General features: G+C 40.3%; 1 protein-coding gene across 12 annotated transcripts in view; it reads right to left on the reverse strand.

Moving 5' to 3' along the window:
• APBB2 (amyloid beta precursor protein binding family B member 2) overlaps positions 1-23,332 on the reverse strand; it is a 381,482-nt gene that overhangs the window by 257,251 nt on the left and 100,899 nt on the right. For 9 of the 12 annotated variants that reach the window (XM_070372316.1, XM_070372318.1, XM_070372314.1 and 6 more), the window contains one exon: positions 12,426-12,531. The exons of the other annotated variants lie outside the window; for them this stretch is intronic. The gene's annotated coding sequence lies outside the window, so the exon portion shown is untranslated. The remainder of the gene's footprint in view (positions 1-12,425; positions 12,532-23,332) is intronic. 12 annotated transcript variants of the gene reach the window in all.

The raw sequence follows: 23,332 nt of genomic DNA on the forward strand, positions 1-23,332 counted from the left end.
TACTGGAGTGGGGTGCCATTGCCTTCTCTGAACATTCAGGCTGATAATGGACCAAATTCACAACTTTTTGCATGAGACGATCACTGGGGATACTTGGAAAGCCTATTTGCCATTGCATGTGAAAAGCATACCAACAGAATAGTATAGTATCAGATAATGGGTGGAATGGTTTTTTCCAGCAAGATCAATGCCTGGGTCTCCACAGAACAGCTAGAGTCACAAACCAGGGTGGTGTCTAGAAAGGTAAGAGACGCTCAATTTGTTCAAAAATTGTACTGTATATTTTTAGGAGGTATTATAGATGCACAGAATTCCTGATTGACAGGGACCTTTACAATCATATTGCATGTGAAAATCATTTTAAGGAGAAGCAAATGATGACCCCTGGAAGGAATGCTTATATAATACAAAGTCACACAACTAGCAGTTAGCAAAACCAGGACTAGAACTTTTGTTTCCTGTATTCCTCCATCTTTCCTAATAAAACTCTTTAAGGTTGGGAGTACCACTTTAGTTTGCTGGCAGAAAAAGTCTCCACACAAAATGATTTACTTGATCAGTTTTCAAAATGATCACCGCAGTAAGTTAGTTAATTGGCTATTCCCCAGTACAAAATAAAAAGGTTAAAATTTTTTTCTCTTGGGATGAGAACTTTAGTATCTCTTAGCAGCTTTCAAATACATAATACAGTATTGTTAACTACAGTCACATGCTGCAGATTACATTCCCATGACTTATTTATCTTATAACTGAAGTTTGTACCTTTTAATTACTTCTCCCTACCCCTAAACCCCTCACCTCAGACAATCACCAATCTATTCTCTGCTTCTCTAAGTTCAGGATTTTTTTTAGATTCTACATATAAGTGAGATCATACAGAATGTGTCTTTCCCTGTATGACTTATTTCACTTAGCATAATGCTGTCAAGGTCCATCCATTCTGTTATAAGTAGAAAGATTTTCTTTTTTCTTGATGTCTGAAAAAACAGTCGACTGGATATATATATCACAGCTTCTTTACCCATCCATTCAGCTGTTGATGGACACTTGCATGTCTTAACTATTGTAAACAATGCTGCAATGAACATGTGGGTGCAAATATCTCTCCCACATAGTGATTTCATTTCTTCTGGACATATACTCAGCAAATGGAATTGCTGCATCTTATGGTGGTTCCATTTTCAATTTTTTGAAGACCTCCATACTGTTTTCCATAGTGGCTACATGATTTTACAATCCCATCAGCAGTGCACAAAAGCCCCTTTTCTCCACATCCTCACCAACACTTTTATCTCTTGCATTTTTCTTAACAATCTGTTTATTTTTGGTTGTGCTGGGTTTTCATTCTGCATGCAGGCTTTCTGTACTACACTGAGTGGGGGGACTACTTTTCATCGTGGTACACGGGCTTCTCATTGTGGTGGCTTCTCTTTTTATGAAGCACAGATTCTAAGGCGCATGGGCTTCAGAAGTTGCAGCATAGGGCTTGAGGTTGTGCAGGCTTCAGTAGATGTGGGAGGCAGGCTCAACAGTTGTTGCTCACGGGCCCCAGAGCATGCAGGGTTCAGCAGTGGTGGCACACAGGCTCTGCAGTTGCAGCTCACAGGCTCTAGAGCACGGCTCCATAGTTGTGACGCACAGGTTTAGTTGCTCTGAGGCATGTGTGATCTTCCCCCACCAGGGATCAAACCCATGTCCTCTACATTGGCAGGTGGATTCTTATCTACTGTACCACCAGGGAAGTCAATATCTCTTGTATTTTTAATGACAGTCATTCTAACAGGTATGAAGTGATCACAAAACATTTTCTTTAAGATTCTTGACCACATCAGTATATGCCCAATATGATTAAACCAACTCAGCCCTGCCTTAGGAAAGGAACCTCCTAGGATTCTATGGAAGACTTTGTATTGACTCTGGACTTTCTGGTAGCTGTGGTGGCTGTCATCCTGTGTGTGCTCAGTCACTCAGTCACGTCTGACTCTTGGTAACCCAATGGACTGCAGCCCACCAGACACCTCTATCCATGGGATTTTCTAGGCAAGAATACTGGAGTGGGCTGCCATTTCCTTCTCCAACACTGTCATCCCATTCCTGGCAAAAGTAGTTAGGATCAGCCCTGTGAGAGGTGGACTTGCCATTGTCAATTATCCTGGGAAGAGGCAGCACTAAGAAATTAATATGAGAAAGGAAAGAGCTGGCAGAAGGAAGAGGGAAACCCTCACTCTTCCAGAGCCTTAATCTATTGGATGCCTGGTCTCTGCAACCAAATATGCTGACAATCACTTTTGGAGGGGGCGATGTCTAAGCCAGAGAGGCAGCCTCGTGAGGGTTGGTCTCATTCTGCCACATCTAGTAGCCAATTTTATGGGACTCTCAGGGTTTTGTTAAAAATCATAAACTCAACTTCTATCTACCACAGGGAATTAAGGACATGTTTCCAAGCTAGAGATGCAGTGTAAAATGGGAAAGCAGAGTCCCCCATTTGCGACCCCATGGAAAGGAGTCCATGGGGCTGCAAAGAGTAGGCCATAAATGAGCTTGACTAGCATGAAAGATAACCCTGGAGGGAAAAAGAAACTATGGGACTTGAAGGTAAATCCATCACTATCTCATAAAATATGGAAGAGACTGATCCTAATAAGCATGATTTTAATCCTATCCAACCATACTGCAACTATTGTCAAGCATTTCCTGAACACTTAAAAAACTTTTACGTATATCTGTGTGACAAAATACTAGTTCGTGTCTGCAAATCTATGTATATGAACTATAAAACCAATTTAATCCTATTTATTAGGAGAAAAATCCCAACATATATTCTATTAGTATGCTCTGAGTCCCTGTGTGAATGCCTCATTTGATTTTCAACAAAAGACGCAACTCAACAGACTTAAGAAACAAACCTGAATTCAACAATTTCCCCTCTACTCATTTATTTAAATCTCTGACAAAACCTCTAAGAAATTATTTCTACTATCTACTTGGAAAACAAATGAAAATGCATCTAAATTAAATTACCACTGTTGTGGAAACACTGAAACTCTAAATAAACATGACAAAATTTTCTCAAAGGATGCTAGACTACCTCAACACCATTCATCTTCAGGACAACCTTTAAATGTCCTTTTTCATATGGCTATGCCAGCCACTGGTGCTTCCTGGGTAGCTCAGCTGGTAAAGAATCCACCTGCAATGCAGGAGACCACTGTTTGACTCCTGGGTTGGGAAGATCCCCTGGAGAAGGGATAGGCTACACACTCCAGTATTCTTGGGCTTCCCTGGTGACTCAGTCAGTAAAGAATCCATCTGCAATGTGGGAGACCTGGGCTTGATCCCTCAGTTGGGAAGATCCCCTGGATGAGGGAATGCCTACCCACTCCAGTATTTTGGCTTGGAGAATCCCCATGAACAGAGGAGCCTAGCGAGCTGCAGTTCATGGGGTCGTAAACAGTTAGACACAACTTGACTGACTGACTAAGCATATGCCAAACATTAGCTGTAATTAAAGTTCTTTTTGTTGAAATTGGCTTATACTTCTCTACATCTGAATCTTTTCAGGTACTGCTAATTTTCTCTTCTTTCTATTTATGAGAGATCAGACAGTAATCTAATACATAATTTTATGAGTACTACATCCACATTAATTCATCAAAGTAGTCTGAACACTATAAAGATTTTTTTTTTTTTTAAAGATACAGAATGCCACCAAATTCCCTTATCAGTAGGGTGGCCATTTATCATCCAAACCAGAACATTTGTTATTGAAAGGGGGCATCATCAAAAACAATACCAGGCAGCAGGCACAGTCAGGACTGCCCCAGCAAACTGACACCTATGGGCCACCCTACTTATTCAAGAGCCACCTCCACACTTGGCTTCCCTGGTGGCTCAGAGGTTAAAGCGTCTGCCTGCAATGCAGGAGACCTGGGTTCGATCCCTGGGTCGGGAAGATCCCCTAGAGAAGGAAATGGCAACCCACTCCAGTATTCTTGCCTGGAGAATCCCACAGATGGAGGAGCTTGGTGGGCTCCAGTCCATGGGGTCGCAGAGCCAGACACGACTGAGCGACTTTACTTTCACTTTTCACCACACTTAGAGGCTCAAAGTCTCAAAAAGGTAGAATAAAGTTCATGATGGGAAAGGGGACAACAGTGGGTTCACATGTGAACAGAAAGTCAGAAGAGTCCAGTTAGAAGGTGAAAAGAAAGCTGAAGTCTCTCTCAAGTATTCACACCCAACGGCATTTCCAGGTTCCCTAAACACAACTCCTCCCCTCCTCAGGTATTAATATAGTTTGTACATATGAATCAAGTCTGTCTTATGGCATGTGCTCTCTTTATTTATCGGTTTATTTCACTGCTACCGTCCCACTCCTCCTTGATATCACCTTATCTTAACCCTCCTACCCACCAAGCATATGAGTTTCTTTCCCCTCTCTTCCTTATTTTATGTCCCATCACTGAACCAATAAACCAGAGTTACTGGGGACTTAGCACAGTCCTCCTACATAAAAAAGGGATTCCAAAGGTGAATTAGATTCAGTCCTTGAAAGCTAATTGCTCAAATTTTTGTTCACCACACTGTTTAAAACTCAATATAGTTTCACTCCAGCCTCCATTTCTGCATGTCCTAAGCAGCCCAACCAAGGTGTACAGATGCTTCCTACACAAGCTTCCTAGTGAAGCCACCCCTCTGTTTATTTGTGGATAATTTTCTTTTCATACTGATGAAAAGAAGAATAAACTCTACAACTTTGGTTAAGGCATCAAAATTTCCACATCTTAAAAAACTTTATAAAACCTATTCTACTCTCCCACCCAAGACACTGAAGTTTTGGGGGGCAACAAACACTCTTTCTTGAATTTCTAGTTCCTCCTTGAAGCTGGTGAAGGATTATGACCTGCCCACCACTGAATTTCCAGCACCTCGCAGAGCGTGTCCAGCACAAAACAGATACTCAATAAATATCTGCTGAATAAATGAATGAGTCAGGGGCTCATGATTTATCAACTGTTTTATATTCCAATCATCAAGATCTTTGCTCCATCGATCATTTCCACTGAAAAGTCAGTCCCATCTCCCTATCCCAACAACTCCCTCTCCCCACCATAGTAACAGCTTTCAGTTCAGTCGCTCAGTCGTGTCTGACTCTTTGCGACCCCATGGACTGCAGCACGCGAGGCTTCCCTGTCCATCACCAACTCCCGGAGCTTGCTCAAACTCATGTCCATCAAGTCGGTGATGCCCTCCAACCATCTCATTCTCTGTCGTCCCCTCCTCCCCCTACCCTCAATATTTCCCAACATCAGGGTCTTTTCTAAGGAGTCAGACAAAAACCCAAGATCAAATCCCATTCACTTAATAGCAATGCAACCGTGAGCAAGTTTTCTCATCATTTTCTACACCTTATTTTCCTTATCTATAAAATAGAGATAGCACTATCACGTTTGCAAGCTTTCTGTTGTATTTGTGAGATCTGAAAACACTTTATGTAAAGGGCCAGGCAGGAACCCAATAAATGTGTGTCAGATGAAAGAATAAATTGCCATTCTGTTCTCTGGCTCCAGATCAAAACATAACCATCAAAATGTAATTTGCCAAAGCTGGTCTTCATTTAACCACAGATAAGCATTTGGAGTTGTAACACACAACTGGAGTCTGTCCGCTGTGGAACATCAAAGGGAGAGTTTAACATCTGCTTTTAAATGCAGGAAAACAACAATTAGTTCACAAGTAAAAGGGAAAGGGATAGGACGGGATTTTATTTTCCCTGCCAGGGTATCCATGTATTAAGGGTTACAGCAGACTAAAGCTTTTTTGCAAGGTCACATAGTTGGGGGACGTAACCCTGGCAGTGGTTTTTAAATTCAGTATTTACTGACAGCTCCTGCTTTCATGATCAAGAATGTACAGGCCAAGTCTGCCCTTCCTTCGAAGGGCAAAACTAAGCAGTCAAAAAGTGCAAGAATCAGACTGAGACCAAAGAATATTTTTATCCAATTTGTTCACTCTTCTAGCAATCTAAGATATTAAACCTCAAGAGAGAGTAACATCACAAATCTTTGAAATCTATGAAATGCATGCCTGTGATGGCCAGGACGCATTTGTTTCTGCTGTAGAGCCAGGCTCTGAGATCCATTCTCCTGTGGTCTCCTTCCCGTCAGGCTGAGCAGCAGCCAGGGGAATAAGCGGCTCCCTGTGCTCTCACATACCTGGACCTGCCATGAGAGCTATTTACGGGCCCTCACCTTCCTCTTTTCCACTAACAGAGGCAGAGAAGCTATGAACCTTCCCCAGGGCTTGCCTTCCTCCCTCACTGCTCACTTGTGCTACTCGCCTGGAAGATGAAAGAAACCCCAGAGTTTTTCAAAGCCCAGTGGCAATGTTGATCTCAAGTAACATTTTCCATTTTCTTTCCTACTCTCCTCCAGCATAGGGAACATGAAGCACAGTCTAAACTACCTCCTTGGAGCACATAGAAGTAAACACAATAGTTACAAGAGAAGGTGAACTCTGGCTTAAAGACACCCAAGGGTCATCGTGGGATAAATATGTGCTATAATACTGAACCATCACATTCTGTCTTACAAGTTCACAATTCTAGCCTTTAAAGAATATCTGAGCAAAAGTGGTTCCCATCTGAATACAGGCATTTTTTCCCCAAATTCCCAATGAACCAGGTACACGAACCTACTTTCATAACCTGTTTTCTTATCCACTCTCGTGTTACAGATGTTTTCTTGCCATAAGTCACAGAGTTCGTAAGCCAAGAAACTAGGGTGCCTGACTCCAGGGATCTCCCATAATCTACCCTGAACCAGAAAAGTACTTCCGTTTGTTGTCTAATCTGAGTCCAGCCACTCCCCAGCTATGTGACATTAGACAAGTCACTCAACGGTAGTGACCATCAACACAAGGGCTCCACATATTTTTAGAAACTGAGGTCCTCACCTACATGAATGATAGGGTAGTATATTTTTATGGAGTCAAAAATATTATTTAAGACAGTTTCATACCTACCATGGCAAAGGAGCATCAAGACAGCTTTACAGTTTCCAAAAGGTACTAGAAGTGTGTTTTAGTCTCAGCTTCCAAACTTAGTCTAGTTTTGGACAGCAAGTCATAAATTTTTAGATAAAATGGCATCAGGAATTTCCTGAAACTTTCGAGATCAATCTAGATATCAAACTATTAAATAAGTAGGTAAATAAATAAATATCACACTAAATCCAATGACCCCCCCCCCTTTTAAGTTACACTTGATATAACTGCAACAGAAGCTTTACATATATAATTTTAAAATACTGAATTTTAGGAGACAAAATATCTTAGAAATTATTCACTTTACCAATGCAAAATTTACTGAGCAAAGAGTTATGAAAAACATACAAAAAACGTGAATGAAACTGGATCCCAGTGCTCAAGACCTTGTGTGTGTGTGTGTGTGTGTGTGTGTGTGGGTGTGTGTGCATACACACACTCTCAGTGCTCAGTGGTGTCTGACTCTTTGCAACCCCACGGACTGTAGCCCGCCAGGCTCTTCTGACCATGGAATTTTCCAGGCAAGAATAATAGAGTGGGTTGCCATTTCCTCCTCCAGGGGATCTTCCCGACCCAGGGATCAAACTTACATCTCCCGCCTGGTAGGCAGACTGTTTACCCCTGTGCCACCTGGGAAGTCCCCCTCAAGACTACAGTTTATTAAACATTATGTAATTAACTATACCCAAGTTAAAAACTATAAAAGATAAAATCAGAACATATTATCAGAGAGATTTGAGTAGGGTATTAAGGGAGTTTTGAAACATAGAAAAGATTACTTCTAAGCATAGCATGGTGATTAAGAGCATAAACATGAGAGTCAAGGAGAACTGGGCTTTAGTCTTGACCACTCCACTTCCCAGCTATGTGACATTGTGAGTGAACTGAAAGTTGCTCAGTCATGTCCGACTCTTTGCAATCGCACAGACTATACAGTCCATGGAATTCTCCAGGCCAGAATACTGGAGTGGGTAGCCTTTCCCTTCTCCAGGGGATCTTCTCAACCCAGGGATCAAACCCAGGTCTCCCACATTGCAGGCAGATTCTTTACCAGCTGAGCCACAAGGGAAGCTAACTTGTCTAATGTGACATTAGATCCCTGATTCCTTGGGAAATGACTGCCCTTCCTCCACGGGCTCGTAACATTTGTGAGTCTGTCTTCTCTACCAGCTCTCCAGAGTTGGATGGGTCCTGCATGGGCTTTGAAGTTAGATGCATTACAGTTAGAATCCTAAGTCAAACATTTTTTAGCTGTGTGAATGTTGGCAAGTTCCTTTCCCCTGAGTTTCAATAATCTCTACCCTAAGAATTACTGTGACAATCCAGTGACTCAATACTTTGATTTCCACATTCATTCAGACAGTGGAACCAGTCTAAGGGCAGAATATCAGAATTAGTATATTTAATTGTACCATGTGAACTATGAACTATCCTACTAGGAGAAATTACAACTACCTTATATGCATTGTTGTTTTATTGGTGATGTTTAGTTGACAACTCTTTGCAACCCCATGGACTATATAGCCCACTAGACTCCTCTGTCCATGGGGTTCTTCTGGCAAGAACACTGGAGTAGGTTGCCATGTCCTTCTCCAGAGCATCTTCCCAACCCAGGGATTGAACTCATGTCTCCGGAATTGGGAGGCAGACTCTTTACCACTGAGCCATGAAGGAAGCCCCATATATATGCATACTGGTTCCCAACTATTACGTGTTTGTGTGTGTGCGTGCATGCTCATATGTCTATAGATATATATACACGTTTTTTAAATCACTGTTCTAAATTGATCAATTAAATGCTTGTTGTTTACTAACTTTGTTTCCATTTGCTAATTTAACTTAACAAGTAGTAGCAGATACCAAAAGTTTAGGAAAAAATAATAAAAAAACTTAAAGATGAGAAAATTCTACTCATGATTTATTTTGGAAGAGATAGATCAATGAATATCGTTAGTGAATGTTAGTGGTCAAACACCTCATTTAAGAATATCCAGCTGACTGTTCGTCACATAGTACACACTGAATAAATGTAATTTGAATCTGAATTTGAAACTCAAATTAAGTTCTTTGAAAGCAAGAGCATATCTCATTCATCTTTGAACACTGAGCTCTGAACACGGTGCCCAGCACACAGTAGTTGTGCAAAAAATATTGGTTTAATAAATGAACCTAAAACTGAGAAGGCATAAAAGATCTGTAATACATTTCGCATCTCCAACTGATGTGGATTTCAATCTGTTCCAAGAAATTATATCCCAAAGCCTATGAAATGTTCCTTCTGTACCCATCACCTTATCTGAGATATTTAGAACTTCTTGGGAGGGAGAAATAACATAGATAGAATCCTTTCTTAGGCACAGAAATATTGATGAAGACAGCTAAGCAGGAGGAACATGTCACCTGCGCTCCCGTAATATAACAAAGGGACCAAAGAAGGCGCAAAGTTTTACACACAGTGCCTGTCAAACGGTGACATTCACCATTGTGAACACATATCTAGTCCCATAAGCCTCCTATTCAGAACATGTCTTTTTACAGTAAACGCTCTATAGAGATTGTAGAAGGTGAATTCTAGTCTATTATCTGTTTGCAGATGAAAAACTCTCACCATATACTTCACATATTTTTACTCCCTTCTAACTGAAAGCCAGGATCACCTCAAATTAAACAAAAGGCTAAGATCCACTTGTTTCTCTTCCACTAAAAATGATATTGTGAACAAACATTTATTAGCATGGGAATTCATGACTTATTAAGTGGAAAAGGCAAGGTACCAAATAATTCATAGCATATTCTACACTGGCAGTATTAACATAAAAAGAAACACATATGCATTAAAGACAATAATAAAATAGAAGCTACTTTCTACTTTTTTTAAATAATCCATGCCTAATTTTTCAAAAGTGCATCTAATCTTGTCATAGACTCAAGTTTTCAGAAACCTACTTCAAATAATTTCATACTTGAAACAAGGAAGACTTTGAAAACATGTTTGTGATTAGGAAAAAAATAAAAGCACAGGACAAGTGGGAGTTCAAAGGAAGTATGGTGGTTGTTTAGGGTTCTGAATTTCCCGTAAAACTGTGCATTTACCTCCCCCAAAATAAGTCACTAATTCATTTAAGTACCTCTTATAAGGGCTTCTCAGGTGGTACTAGTGGTAAAGAACCTGCCTACCAATGCAGGAGACTGAAGAGACGTGGGTTTGACCCCAGGGTTGGGAAGATCCCCTGGAGGAGGGCTTGGCAACCCACAACAGTATGCTTGCCTGAAGAATCCCATGGACAGAGGCCTGGCCGGCTACAGTTCATAGAGTCGCACAGAGTCGGACACAACTGAAGCAACTCAGCACGCACGTACAGCTCTCCAAGTGCTATTAGAAACATTCACCCGTGACTTCTGTAAATTTCAGAAGGGACTTGCCTCTATCTCCCCCTGCCCTGCCCTCTCCCTTGTTTACTTCCATACAACTAGTTCTTCACGACTAGATTTATGCGTAGCATCCACATTATAATCACCTTTTTAAACTTTAGAGTCACCTGTGAACATCCTTCGTGCATACAAATTTTCACCTATGACCTCAGTTTTAGTACGCTTCTTCTGCCGTGGTCCCTCTGGTACCACAGGGACTGTTTTTAGTTTATTATGGTGATCAAAGGTCTTACCAAGGCCTCGCTTCTACAAAATGGAAAAGTAACTTTTACAGCAATGTCACAAAGGGAATATTTTGGTGTAACAGAAGGCAAATATTTCACCAGGGACTATATAAAATTTTAAAGAAATGCTAAATCATTTGAAAGGCAGTCCAAGTAGCTCACTTTCTGGGACTGTTATATTTCCAACCCAAACACTACTGCAAATATTGAGATCCTAAAGCCCAGAGAATTAATCTTTTGCTCTTTTCGTTCCACTTCTGTGAACAGATTGGTGACTTTCAACATAATCCTCTTTCAAATATCCTTCCAGGATGGAATAACAATTAGACCACATAGGATTTCCATTATTTTAAGGTCAATATGTGAATACAAACTAAAAAACTCAGCTATTAATAAACATATTGCTATTATTTTTTAAAAATTCCACTGACTTTTTTTTTTTAATACCACAGTATATCACTACTGCCCATATTTCACTATAAACAGAAAAGTGTTTTTGGAGAAAATTTTCAAAGTCCTTGCTTTCAGTGGATTTATATTTTAGCAGAGACTTCATAGCTCTCAGAAAGTGTTTTCGCAGTGTGTGTGTATATTCTGTGGTGTGTATAATATTTTTTCAGTATGACTATCTTACTTAACTTCAAAAGAGTCATAACTTACCTTACTATAATTATTTCCATATAACAAACAATTTTGTTATAAATAAATTTACATGACAAACAACATAATGATAAAATCTGATCTTACTGTTTAATGCTTCTGTGAACCTTCTAGAGTAAGGTTCTTTTATCTTGTTTTGTTTTAGGAATGTTTCAACTATCTCATTTGTACTGTCAGAAATGTAGAGGAGTTAGAATACACAAGAAATACAAAGTTTAGGAAACTATGTAGTGATTTAATGAGCAAACAGCTCCTATTGCCAATGATATTGCTTTTGGAACACACCAGAAAGGAGGTGTGGGTGAGCACGTGTGAGTGTGCATGAGTGTGTGTGTGCTATTTTGTTTACATTCTTAGGGGCCACTCATATTTCCAAGTAATATCGACAAGAAAGCAGACTGATTTTATTATTTTTAGGGCCCGTTTTACCTTTCTTTTCAAAAAGATCAGGGAATAAGACTGAACTTTATGGCACCAAATAAGTTTTTCTGTCAAGGCCTTCCTACAGGTGTCTCAAACTATCTTCAAGTTTCTCTAAGTTGTAAAATAATAGAACTGATAGGTGCATCAATTCTTCTAAGGCCAAGCTACATGAGGGACTTATTGAACACATGATTTTCAATTTTATTTTCCTTTCCAGACAAGAAAAGAACCAAATGGATTTCATTCTTATCCTAAAGAATTCAGAACCAAAGAGCTTATTTAAAAGTCTAAAATGCCTGAAGCTCAGAAAACTGAACTCAGGTTTCTATCATACCATATTACACTCTTACCTTTAGAATTTATCTTCTGAGCACCTGGTAAAAGATTTTATCACAACCTTGAGGACTCAGCTTATGAAATCCCAAAGAAATGGCACAATGCAGAAAGTCATCCTAATATCTTGGAAGGTTTTCTTTTTTTTTTAAGGTTCCTGAGTCCCTTTCCACGTTTCAAGCCCATAAGCGCATATAAAACTTATAAAGCCAGGAAAGAAAGGAAGTAGAAAAGTGACAGACACATTATTAACTTTCTGAGACAAATTAAACAGAATTTTTTTTTAAAGCAAGTTAGAAAAACACTTACTTTTCCCAGGTCTTTGGTACAAAGCTCAGAAGGCAAGTTCCCTTTTCCCACAAAGTCCTGTTAATTACTAGCAATGACTCAGTGAGGTCAGGCAGCCCAAATATATCTAGAAATTGTGTAGAGACAAAAAGTTAACAAAGTCAGATTAGAAATTAAAAATCAAAATACCACATTGCTATTCAGAGTCTCTATGCATAATTAAAATACAGATTTCACTGGAATATCTAAATGATGAACTGTGATATCTACTTTTCTTTCAGAACAACACTAACGAGACTTGCTAAATCTAGATGGTGTTTTGACTTGTCACCTTATTAAAGTTACTGAAGCACGAGCCAGCAAGGCATCTTGGCAACCATTCACGGTAAAAATGTCCTTCTCAGGGAGTCATAAAAAGCAACTGAGGGAGGATCTGGACTTCTAATTATACTGCAACTTGGGAGGGAAGGTCTTCTGAAATCACACTTGCCTGCCCCACCTTCCAAAGATGAGCTCATCTCACAAACACAGAAGCGGGTTGTAAATAGACGTGAACAATAACAACTTAAGAAATTCAGCAGCAACTTATAAATGCCCGTCAGGTGTACCCACTTAAGCGCACTTCACTTTTGCATGTGGGAATGAGAAGAGTCTTGTTAACTTTTTTCTAATGAAACAGAAAATCTGAAAATTCTGTGTGATGATGCTCTCACTTAAAACATCAGTTACTTCCTCTCACAATCTTGCAAATGAATACATAGGTAGTAACTCATTCATAAGATAAACGAGTTTCACTAGGTGTAACAGACGCCACAGGTAAATCATAATTTGAAGTCTAAACCTGTCAGGCTCTCCCGCAGTGCCAGGGCTGCACACAAGATGTTATTCTAAGTGTGATAAACTTGTTTAAAAGCCATGAGAGATTGAGAAATAGGTCCATTAGGAGGAGGCAGAAAGTACTGTCACCACAGGCAGTCAGAAACCCACAAACATCAATGGGCACCATTATTATTACTGTCACTGTTACGCTTTAGAGTACTGTTACTGTTCTGCTGTTATTGTTACATTACACAGTGTGGACTCTTTTTTTTTGGGGGGGGTTCTTTTTTTTTTTTTTTTAAACTTTACATAATTGTATTAGTTTTGCCAAATATCAAAATGAATCCGCCACAGGTATACATGTGTTCCCCATCCCGAACCCTCCTCCCTCCTCCCTCCCCATACCATCCCTCTGGGCCGTCCTAGTGCACCAGCCCCAAGCATCCAGCATCGTGCATCAAACCTGGACTGGCAACTCGTTTTCTACATGATATTTTACATGTTTCAATGCCATTCTCCCAAATCTTCCCACCCTCTCCCTCTCCCACAGAGTCCATAAGACTGTTCTATACATCAGTGTCTCTTTTGCTGTCTCGTACACAGGGTTATTGTTACCCTCTTTCTAAATTCCATATATATGCATTAGTATACTGTATTTATGTTTTTCCTTCTGGCTTACTTCACTCTGTATAATAGGCTCCAGTTTCATCCACCTCATTAGAACTGATTCAAATGTATTCTTTTTAATGGCTGAGTAATACTCCATTGTGTATATGTACCACAGCTGTCTTATCCATTCATCTGCTGATGGACGTCTAGGTTGCTTCCATGTCTTGGCTATTATAAACAGTGCTGCGATGAACATTGGGGTACACGTGTCTCTTTCCCTTCTGGTTTCCTCAGTGTGTATGCCCAGCAGTGGGGTTGCTGGATCATAAGGCAGTTCTATTTCCAGTTTTTTAAGGAATCTCCACACTGTTCTCCAGAGTGGCTGTACTAGTTTGCATTCCCACCAACAGTGTAAGAGGGTTCCCTTTTCTCCACACCCTCTCCAGCATTTATTATTTGTAGACTTTTGGATCGCAGCCATTCTGACTGGTGTGAAATGGTACCTCATAGTGGTTTTGATTTGCATTTCTCTGATAATGAGTGATGTTGAGCATCTTTTCATGTGTTTGTTAGCCATCTGTATGTCTTCTTTGGAGAAATGTCTATTTAGTTCTTTGGCCCATTTTTTGATTGGGTTGTTTATTTTTCTGGAGTTGAGCTGTAGGAGTTGCTTGTATATTTTTGAGATTAGTTGTTTGTCGGTTGCTTCATTTGCTATTATTTTCTCCCATTCTGAAGGCTGTCTTTTCACCTTGCTAATAGTTGGACTCTTAAGCCAAGTTTTTCTGTTTTTACACGAATATCCCTGAGACATCAGTGCAGTACCACATGGTACACTCTGTTCTCCTCTAACTCTCGTGTCTGATATCACAGGGAACAACCTGAGCATAACTCGGATTTCACATTTGTTTAGGCACGATTTCACACTGCAAGAAACACAGGGTAACAGCAGAAGACTGCACGGGGAGGAACCCCGCTGCCTAAGGTTACACAGAATGCACAGAGCCACACCTCGAATACCTGCCAGCGATCTCAGCTCCCCACAAGGGTGCCAAGCCACGGTCCTCCACACCGGGTGTCCCAACTTTGCTTCTGATTTCAGGTTACCCCCACTGCCATCACCTCACAATGGCTCACAAGCTGTAACCCTTCCAGGGCCTCAGTCCACAGGAAGCGTCAGGGTTTTCTCAAGGTAAAGTGCTGTATTATACTTTTATCTATTTATTTCTTAACCCAACACATATGTGTAAAATTGTGCTCCGATTTTTATCCAGTTTCCATTCTATTTTTTTTTTTAACATGTCACTGAGAAAGGTTTTTGAGTGTATGTCCCTAATCCCACTATCCCTTAAGCACTGGTTGGGCGGCGGGGGCAGGGCAGCGAGGCAGTGTGTCATGATTCTGCATAGCGTGGCAGTTTTTAGAAACACATGTATTGCACTTTAGCAGAACCGACTGTATAATAACCACTGTTTATAAGGCTGCTTGTGATTTAAATCAGAGGAGTTAAATTATGATTTTCATATATTTTCATTATGTTTAAGACAATAGCAATATATGTCACGTGTGTGTGTTAGTCGCTCAGTCATGTCTGACTCTTTGCAACCCCATGGACTGTAGCCCACCAGGCTCCTTTGTCCGTGGGATTCTCCAGGCAAGACTACTGGAGTGGGTTGCCATTTCCTTCTCCAAATATATGTCATACAATTTTAGAAAGACTCTCACTCACATTTTAGGTTTTACAGTAACCTAGTATGAACACTTTTAAGGGTGTTTCAGTTACGTGAAAAATTTATTAATTAGAAGTTCCCTGATGGTCTTGTTAATAAATAACGTGTTACTGTACCATTCTGGAGAGACCAACATGATGGTGTTATAAAGACAGATTCTTGCAGAGGAGGACTTATCTGGAATTGCGAGAGAGGACAAACTGAATTACTTGTCATTCCTTGAAACGAATACATCTTTAAAAGATTGAATTTATCCTTTAAAAAAGTCCAAGATGTACATAAAGATATGTACAAAAAGTTTTCCATTACAATAACATATTAAGCAATTTTAAAACAAATGTTTGGCAACGGATAAACAGTTTTTTTAAATATGTAAGATACTTAACAAAATGAGAAAATGTTTCTAAGCAGTGTTCACTGGGGAGTGCTGGCTATAGGATGGATGATACGTTCAATGTGATCCCAATTTTTTAAAAGTATCTCTATCTAGAAAAAAAGACTGAAAACAAGTCAATATTTGAAAAGTTGCTAATTAAAGATAACAAAAAGAGAGTAGAATAATTTTTACTTTCTTTGCATTTTTCTGTGGTATCCAAATTTTCCACAATAATCATGTCTACTTTTACAGTTAGAAATAACAATATGCTATATAAAAATAGGACGAAGGCATCTGGTGGGAAATAACTCTTTTTATCCCACTTTAATTTCAAATGTGAATCCAGCCAGTAAAATGAACACCAGCCCAAGAACAAGGACACCAGATGCTACTTCCACAAGCATTAACAGTCACAGAAAGTAATTTCTATCTCATAATTCAAAGGCAAATACAGTCCCAAAAGAGATGTTCAAAGTATATAGATCAGTTATAAAAGCCAAAATATAATTTGCTTTTACTGGCTAAAACAGTTATAGATTTAGTAAAATCCAGATTAAGGAAGATTTTTAATTACATAATTACATACAAGCTGTCTTAATGTCCGAAAGAAATTTAGTTATGGATGAAGAAACTGTGCCCTGGATATAACTCCTTTCAAACAAGATCAAGATTAAAGAAATACAAGAAGCAATGGCTTTGGTTATGGGGATGAATGCCTCACTAAGGGGAGTTTTCAACAGAAAGTAAGAAAAGAGAGCTGGATCTTTATGACCTCCGAAAGAAGTCAGCTATATTACAATTTTCCCGATAACCATAAAACTGGGCTTTGAAAATGACTCATTTGCCAAAAATGGTGATTCCTTAGTCATCAGTCTGCTTAGTTTAATCCCGTGCACTGAAATCCCATAAGACCTGAATGGAGAAAGTACTCAGGAGTCAAGGGCTAATGTGGGGCAATTTGGCCACCACACACTTGAGTTCACTTACTTATGCTGGCCAGCAGCACATTTAAACGATGTGCCCCTTTTCATTTTCAGTGTAACCTTGCTAGCTTATCAAATACCAAGTAACCATTTGGTGTAGAGGAATTGCTTTAGTACCACTCTCCATTCTCAAGAATGCACTGAGGGTTAAAAATCAGGGGCGGGAGGGGTGCTGTTTCACAAAATTACAAAGCATCTGTAACATGTAATGTATACATCTGAATAATAACCATTGTCCTATTGTACATAGATGTACTAGTCTGTTCTTTTTTTTAACTTCCAAAAATGTTGACTTCAATGAAAAACAAACAAAAACAAAACCCTTCTGTTTCAAATTTGCTTTTGTATTTTTAAGCATTTTCGAAAGTTCTCCATCATATGGAAACAATTAACTCCTGGCTTCATGTTTTGTTTTGTTTCATAGAAAAGGCAAATTGAACATTTTAATTACGCTATCTACAAAGAGAGATCACAGAGGTGATACTGAGTTCCAGAAAAATCAGTCGGTTCAAATTCAAGAGCAAAGGCTTCATTTTATTAAATGCATGTTGATTACTTTAGAAAATAACTTAGAAATTCTTGGCTTCTATGTTTTATAAGTTGCAGCCTAAAATGCTGCACATATGTGCCTTTAATAATTTGCAACCAAATATTATAATCAACAAGTAAATTCAAATATTGTTTTCAATTAGGAGTGTTGAAAATAAAAACTATGAGTTTTAATTTTTACAAGAAAACATGCTGAAATATGCATTTACCTATACACACCTCACACTAAGGGATTCTCAGTATGGAAACCATATTTCTTAAACTGCTCTAAGAATTAGCATACGTGTATCTCAGGGGCATACACTCTCTCAGCATAACTGGATATAAAAAAGGGCAACCAATTTTCAGAGTCTACCTGGAAAATAAGCAGAAATTATTTTCTCAGGCTCTCTAGTCACTCCCTGGGCAGAATTCCAACATAATCTAAATTGGTCTTGGCACCATCTCACTCCCCCTTTTGCATCACTGAGCCACCTCTGGTCCAAAGCCCAGTGACCTTCAATATCCATGGCCTCTTCCTTTCACTGGTTCTTCCCTTCCAACTTCTAGACTCCTGATGACTCCATGTGAATATTTCAGCAAAGCTGGGCATTGAGGAAGTTTAAACAAATGATTCATGAATTTTAACTTTCTCTGGATTATATGCATTTTTAGAGAAAAGCTTGAATACCCAGATCCTGCCTTTCTCAACACTGTAACTCATTGGAGAAATAGTTGAATCCAGGCCTGGAGGGTAAGGAAAGTACAATATAAACCTAGAACCTCTCACTATGCCAGAAAGCAAGAAGTGCTCAAATATTAATGCAGACATGACACAGGACAAAGGAGCTGCCTGAAAGGGGCTCCCACTAGGCCCATGTGGTACAGTCTGAACAAGGAAAAGAATGATATGAATAAACTGTAACACGTTCAACTTAAAAAAAGGAACCATAAATCCACAGATCTTCATGCAAAGGAGGATACTGGAATGCTCTTTACAAAGACAGCCAGCTAACAAACACCAAAGGAACAGCAGAAACAGAAAATCCCACTCTGCAACCACTGACGCAATGATTGATTCAGTCGAGGCTCATTAATAGACAACGAAGACCATTAGGGGAAGGGTTGCTGTGGAACAGGATACTCACACAGTCTCAGAGCATCACCCTTCGGATTACTTATCACTTACCTAGGGGAAAAGGTATCCTTATAATGGAGAGCTCTGGCAGACCACCTTACCCAAGCGATGGCTGGTATAATCAATCAGAGGGTAACTGGACGCCACATGTCTCCACTATGTGACGTGTCTGTCAAAATGCTTAATCTGTATCTTACCATAAATTAACAATCAAGTCCAGATTGCAGTACTTTCTATAAGAAAATTATCTTGGAATTTTCCAAGATATCAGTGCCACGAATGACAAAAACAAATGAAAACAGGGTGACTGTTCTGGATGAAAGGAAAAGAAACAAAATGCAATGAATGATTGTTGGTAAACTTTGGATGAGGAGAAGGGTTATAAAAGACATTACTGGAATAACTGGGGAAATCTGAATCGGTATTACGGGCTGTGTGGGAAAACACTCTTGTGCTTGTGAAATAACATGTGAAGTAATTGGGGTACAGGGTCAAGCATGACCTCTATAATTAATTAAATAGTTCAGCAAAAGTATTTTTAAAGTATATGTATTCAGAGACAGAAAGAAATAAGACAGAAAACAAATTTGGCAAAATGTAAGCATTTATATGGCAGGCTATAACCTATAAAAGCCAGTAAGAGCCGAAGAATTGATGCTTTTGAACTGTGGTGTTGGTGAAGACTTCTGAGAGTCCCTTGGACTGCAAGGAGATCCAACCAGTCCATTCTGAAGGAGATCAGCCCTGGGATTTCTTTGGAAGGAATGATGCTAAAGCTGAAACTCCAGTACTTTGGCCATCTCATGCGACGAGCTGACTCAGTGGAAAAGACTCTGATGCTGGGAGGGATTGGGGGCAGGAGGAGAAGGGGACAACAGAGGATGAGATGGCTGGATGGCATTACTGACTCGAAGGACATGAGTCTGAGTGAACTCCAGGAGTTGGTGATGGACAGGGAGGCCTGGCGTGCTGCAATTCATGGGGTCGCAAAGAGTTAGACACGACTGAGCGACTGATCTGATCTGATCTGATGGTTACTTATAGGTTAGGTCTACTCCATATAAAAAGAAATAATACAGGAGCTTATGGTTGAAACTGACACAAAAAGATTAATTTTCCTAACACAAAAACTACAGCATTTAGTCTATACCAAAAAAACACAAACTTTCTCCAATTCAGTTTTCTTCTGTAACAGTTAATAGTCATTAGGTGGAAGGAAGATTTAGAAAGAGAAGAAACCTAAGGAAGAGGATGACAACGGATAAAAATTAGGCACAGTTCAGTTCTTTTCCACACCTCTTCTTTTGAAGAAGAGGTTAAGTTCCAAGGTTTAAAAAATTATGCCCTGTTTTCCATCCTGATGACCCTGGGTAGATGTAAACCTTTCCAATGAGTGAGAAAGAGTCCCACTGCAAGATGGAAACTAACTAAACACCAGAACCAGGGAAGCTGAGCATTTCATGTCACGCTCAGCCCTGGCCAAGCCTAGAACAGAGGGCCATGCATCTGAATAACCATCCGTCTGAGCACACTAGCATCCCAGCTTGCCACTTATAGCACCTCCTCAAACCGAATGTGTTGGAAACAGTGTTCTCCGCCACCAAACCCGACCCTGTGTTTTCATCACCTTTCTTCTTAGTCTGTTGTTGTTCAGTCACTAAGTCGTGTCCCACTCTTTGCGACCCCAAGGGCTGTAGCCTGCTAGGCTCCTCTGCCCATGGGATTTTCCAGGCCAGAATACTGGAGTGGGCTGCCGTTTCCTTCTCCACTTTTTGGTCCATCCAGTCTCAAAAGCGCAGTTTCATCTTTTACTTCAGTTCCCACCTGCCCTGTCTTCCTCGTTCACATACTCAGGGCCATATTAGCCATGAGGCCTCTCGCGGTCCAGGCAGAAACAGCTTCTCTTTTCTCTGTTTCTCCTCAGTATTTTTATCTATGGCACTTACTTGGCACTTTTACAATATTTTTGCCACACAGAACCGATTCTGCACTCACTGTAGGTAAGAGCTTTATTATGTCACCTCATTAAAAAAAAAAAAAAACCACTGCAATTCTGTGAAGTACTTTATTATTTTGCTATTTACAGCATGGATAGTCAGGTGAAGTAACTTGTATGAGGTCACAAAGTTGATCTACCCTAATACCAAGGTGCTTCAGGTTTTATTTATAATTTTAAACCCTGTCCCCTGTCCTTAAATCAAGCACAGACTCCTTCAAGAAAGGGATCATTTTATCTGGCTCTGCGTTCTCTCCAGAGTCTAGCAACACTCATAACTCATGTTCACGGAATTATATTTCAAGACTCAGCTCAGAAACCATTTTTCTTTCTGACTTCCAGCCTCCTCTTGTGACCCTCCTCCTTGCCCTCCGAACGCTTCTACTGCAGTATAGGCACGCCCTAACTGCGGCGTTTGTGCCCCGAAACACAGTAGGCACTTAATGAATGTTCACCAAATGAAATGTTTATGCATGAGACAGCTGGGTTCCTTATCAAGGCTGCTATGTCTCGCTAGAAAATTGATCTCCACTTTTATCATTATCACATACTGAGGAAATTATTTTAAGAGAGAGTGACAGTGGGAAAATGGAGATAAACAGTCTTGGTCTTCGGGTCCTACTCACTTCATCTGCTGTCCCAGGTACACTGTGTTCTGGAGAAGTGCTTCTGAATTTTAACATATATAAAATATCACTCAATACAAATTACAACTCAGTATATCATAGGGCTTCCCAGGTGGCACTAGTGGTAAAGAACCCGCCTGCCACTGCAGGAGACGTAAGAGATGGAGGTTTGATCCCTAGGTTGGGAAGATCCCCAGGAGGAGGGCACAGCAGCCCACTCCTGTATTATTGCCTGAGGAATCCCACGGACAGAGGAGCCTGGTGGGCTTCAGTCCGTGTAGACCAACACAGAGTTGGGCACGACTACTTTGGCCACCTCATGCGAAGAGTTGACTCATTGAAAAAGACTCTGATGCTGGGAGGGATTGGGGACAAGAGGAGAAGGGGACGACAGAGGATGAGATGGCTGGATGGCATCACTGACTTGATGGACGTGAGTCTGAGTGAACTCTGGGAGTTGGTGATGGACAGGGAGGCCTGGCGTGCTGCGATTCATGGGGTCACAAAGAGTTGGACACGACTGAGCGACTGATTTGATCTGATCTGATCTGAAGCGACTTAGCATGCACACAGCATGTTGTAGTACAGTCTGAAATTCTGTATTTCTTTTTTGGGGGTGGGGGGGAGGATAAAGGATGCAAACAAGAGGCTAACCAAGATTCTGTATTTCTAACAAGCTCCCAAGAGATGTCTGTGCTGCTGATCTATGGACCACACTTTTGAGGAGCAAAAGTCCTAGACTGTAATAGTGAAGCTGTTCCCATTTCTCTTAAAAGAGAAATAGCATGTAGGCTAAATGACCAGACATGAATTCACAGTGTTAATGCTAGTTATCTCTGGGTTTCTTCTTTCCACTTTTCTATAATTTCCAAGTATTCTATAATGACTCTTGCTGATGGAAATAAAAATTTTAAATTCTATATATACACACACATAAAAAACTCTCCATTTGGACACTTCTACTCTGCTCGACTACATCTTTGTTTAAGCAACAAATATACTTAAAAGGACCAGACTTGGGAAATAACAAGATGGTGAATTTAGCAATTCTCTGTCTGCTCATTTTAACATGTAGATTAGCATAAAATAGTAATTACCCTTAACAAGCAGTCACCACCACAAGCATTGTTTTTCTCAGGTTCCTTTCCCTTACAAGAAAGAGAAAGAATTCATTCAGGTAGAAGACAATAAAAGGCACACCAAATTAAGGACAGGAGAAAAACCAAGCAGGCGCTACACTGAACCTCGTCCAAGTGGGTCAACAGAGCCTCATGAAGTTGAAACGGCGGGAACGCATTCTCCCAGCAGAAGCAGGGTGGGCTGGGTTCCCCGACAAGGCTAAGTGGAATAAATTAGAGCGGCACTATCCAGGCACCTGCAAGTGAGGTGGAAAGAAATGGTCCTCAGAGGAGCTCCCTTCCAAAGTGTAACAAGGGGAGATCATTAGGAAAAGGCAATTAGAGGCTGCATCTTTGCAGGAAAGCACTCCCCAAATACCTGACTCCTTCTCTTCCATGGAGTTCCAAAGGATGCCAGGTTTAGTCTATCAGCTGTAGAAGTCGCAGCCCTGGCAGGCAGGCCCCTCATAACCACTCCGTACCTGCAGCTATTCCAGACACTTGCCCAGGCCCTAGGTGTCTGTGAAGTGACAGAAACAAAGGAGGCGTCCAAGTACCGCTCCTCTGGAACCAGTGTTCCTGGTTAAAGCAGGATGGACAAGGTTCTGCATTCTCTGTTTTTCAACCCACAGTTCTAAAAGACCTTTTTCTGTAAAGAAATATTGTGAAATTCACTGTGAAATTACCTGAAAGGACGGGAACTTAGTGCCTGGAAGGCTTATATATACACTAGGACTGAACCACTTCTGTTTGTCTATTAAGAATGTGGTTTCATATCTGTAAAGTTTAGACATGCTAGACATTCAGCTCAACTGAAAACAGTGAGTCACTGTTTCTTTGCTGAATCCTGTGAGTCTAGAGCTGGACCACTCAAGGCAAATAAACATATGCTGAGGTTTCTAAAAATGTGATCATGTGAGATTTCAAAAGTAATGTCAAAGTCATCGTCTTGATGGGAGGAAAAAAAATCTGAAATCTACTTGGACTTCCTTACACTTCTTTTAT

This window comes from Bos mutus, chromosome 6 (assembly GCF_027580195.1).
Source record: "Bos mutus isolate GX-2022 chromosome 6, NWIPB_WYAK_1.1, whole genome shotgun sequence".
In the NCBI taxonomy this organism is placed as follows: domain Eukaryota; kingdom Metazoa; phylum Chordata; class Mammalia; order Artiodactyla; family Bovidae; genus Bos; species Bos mutus.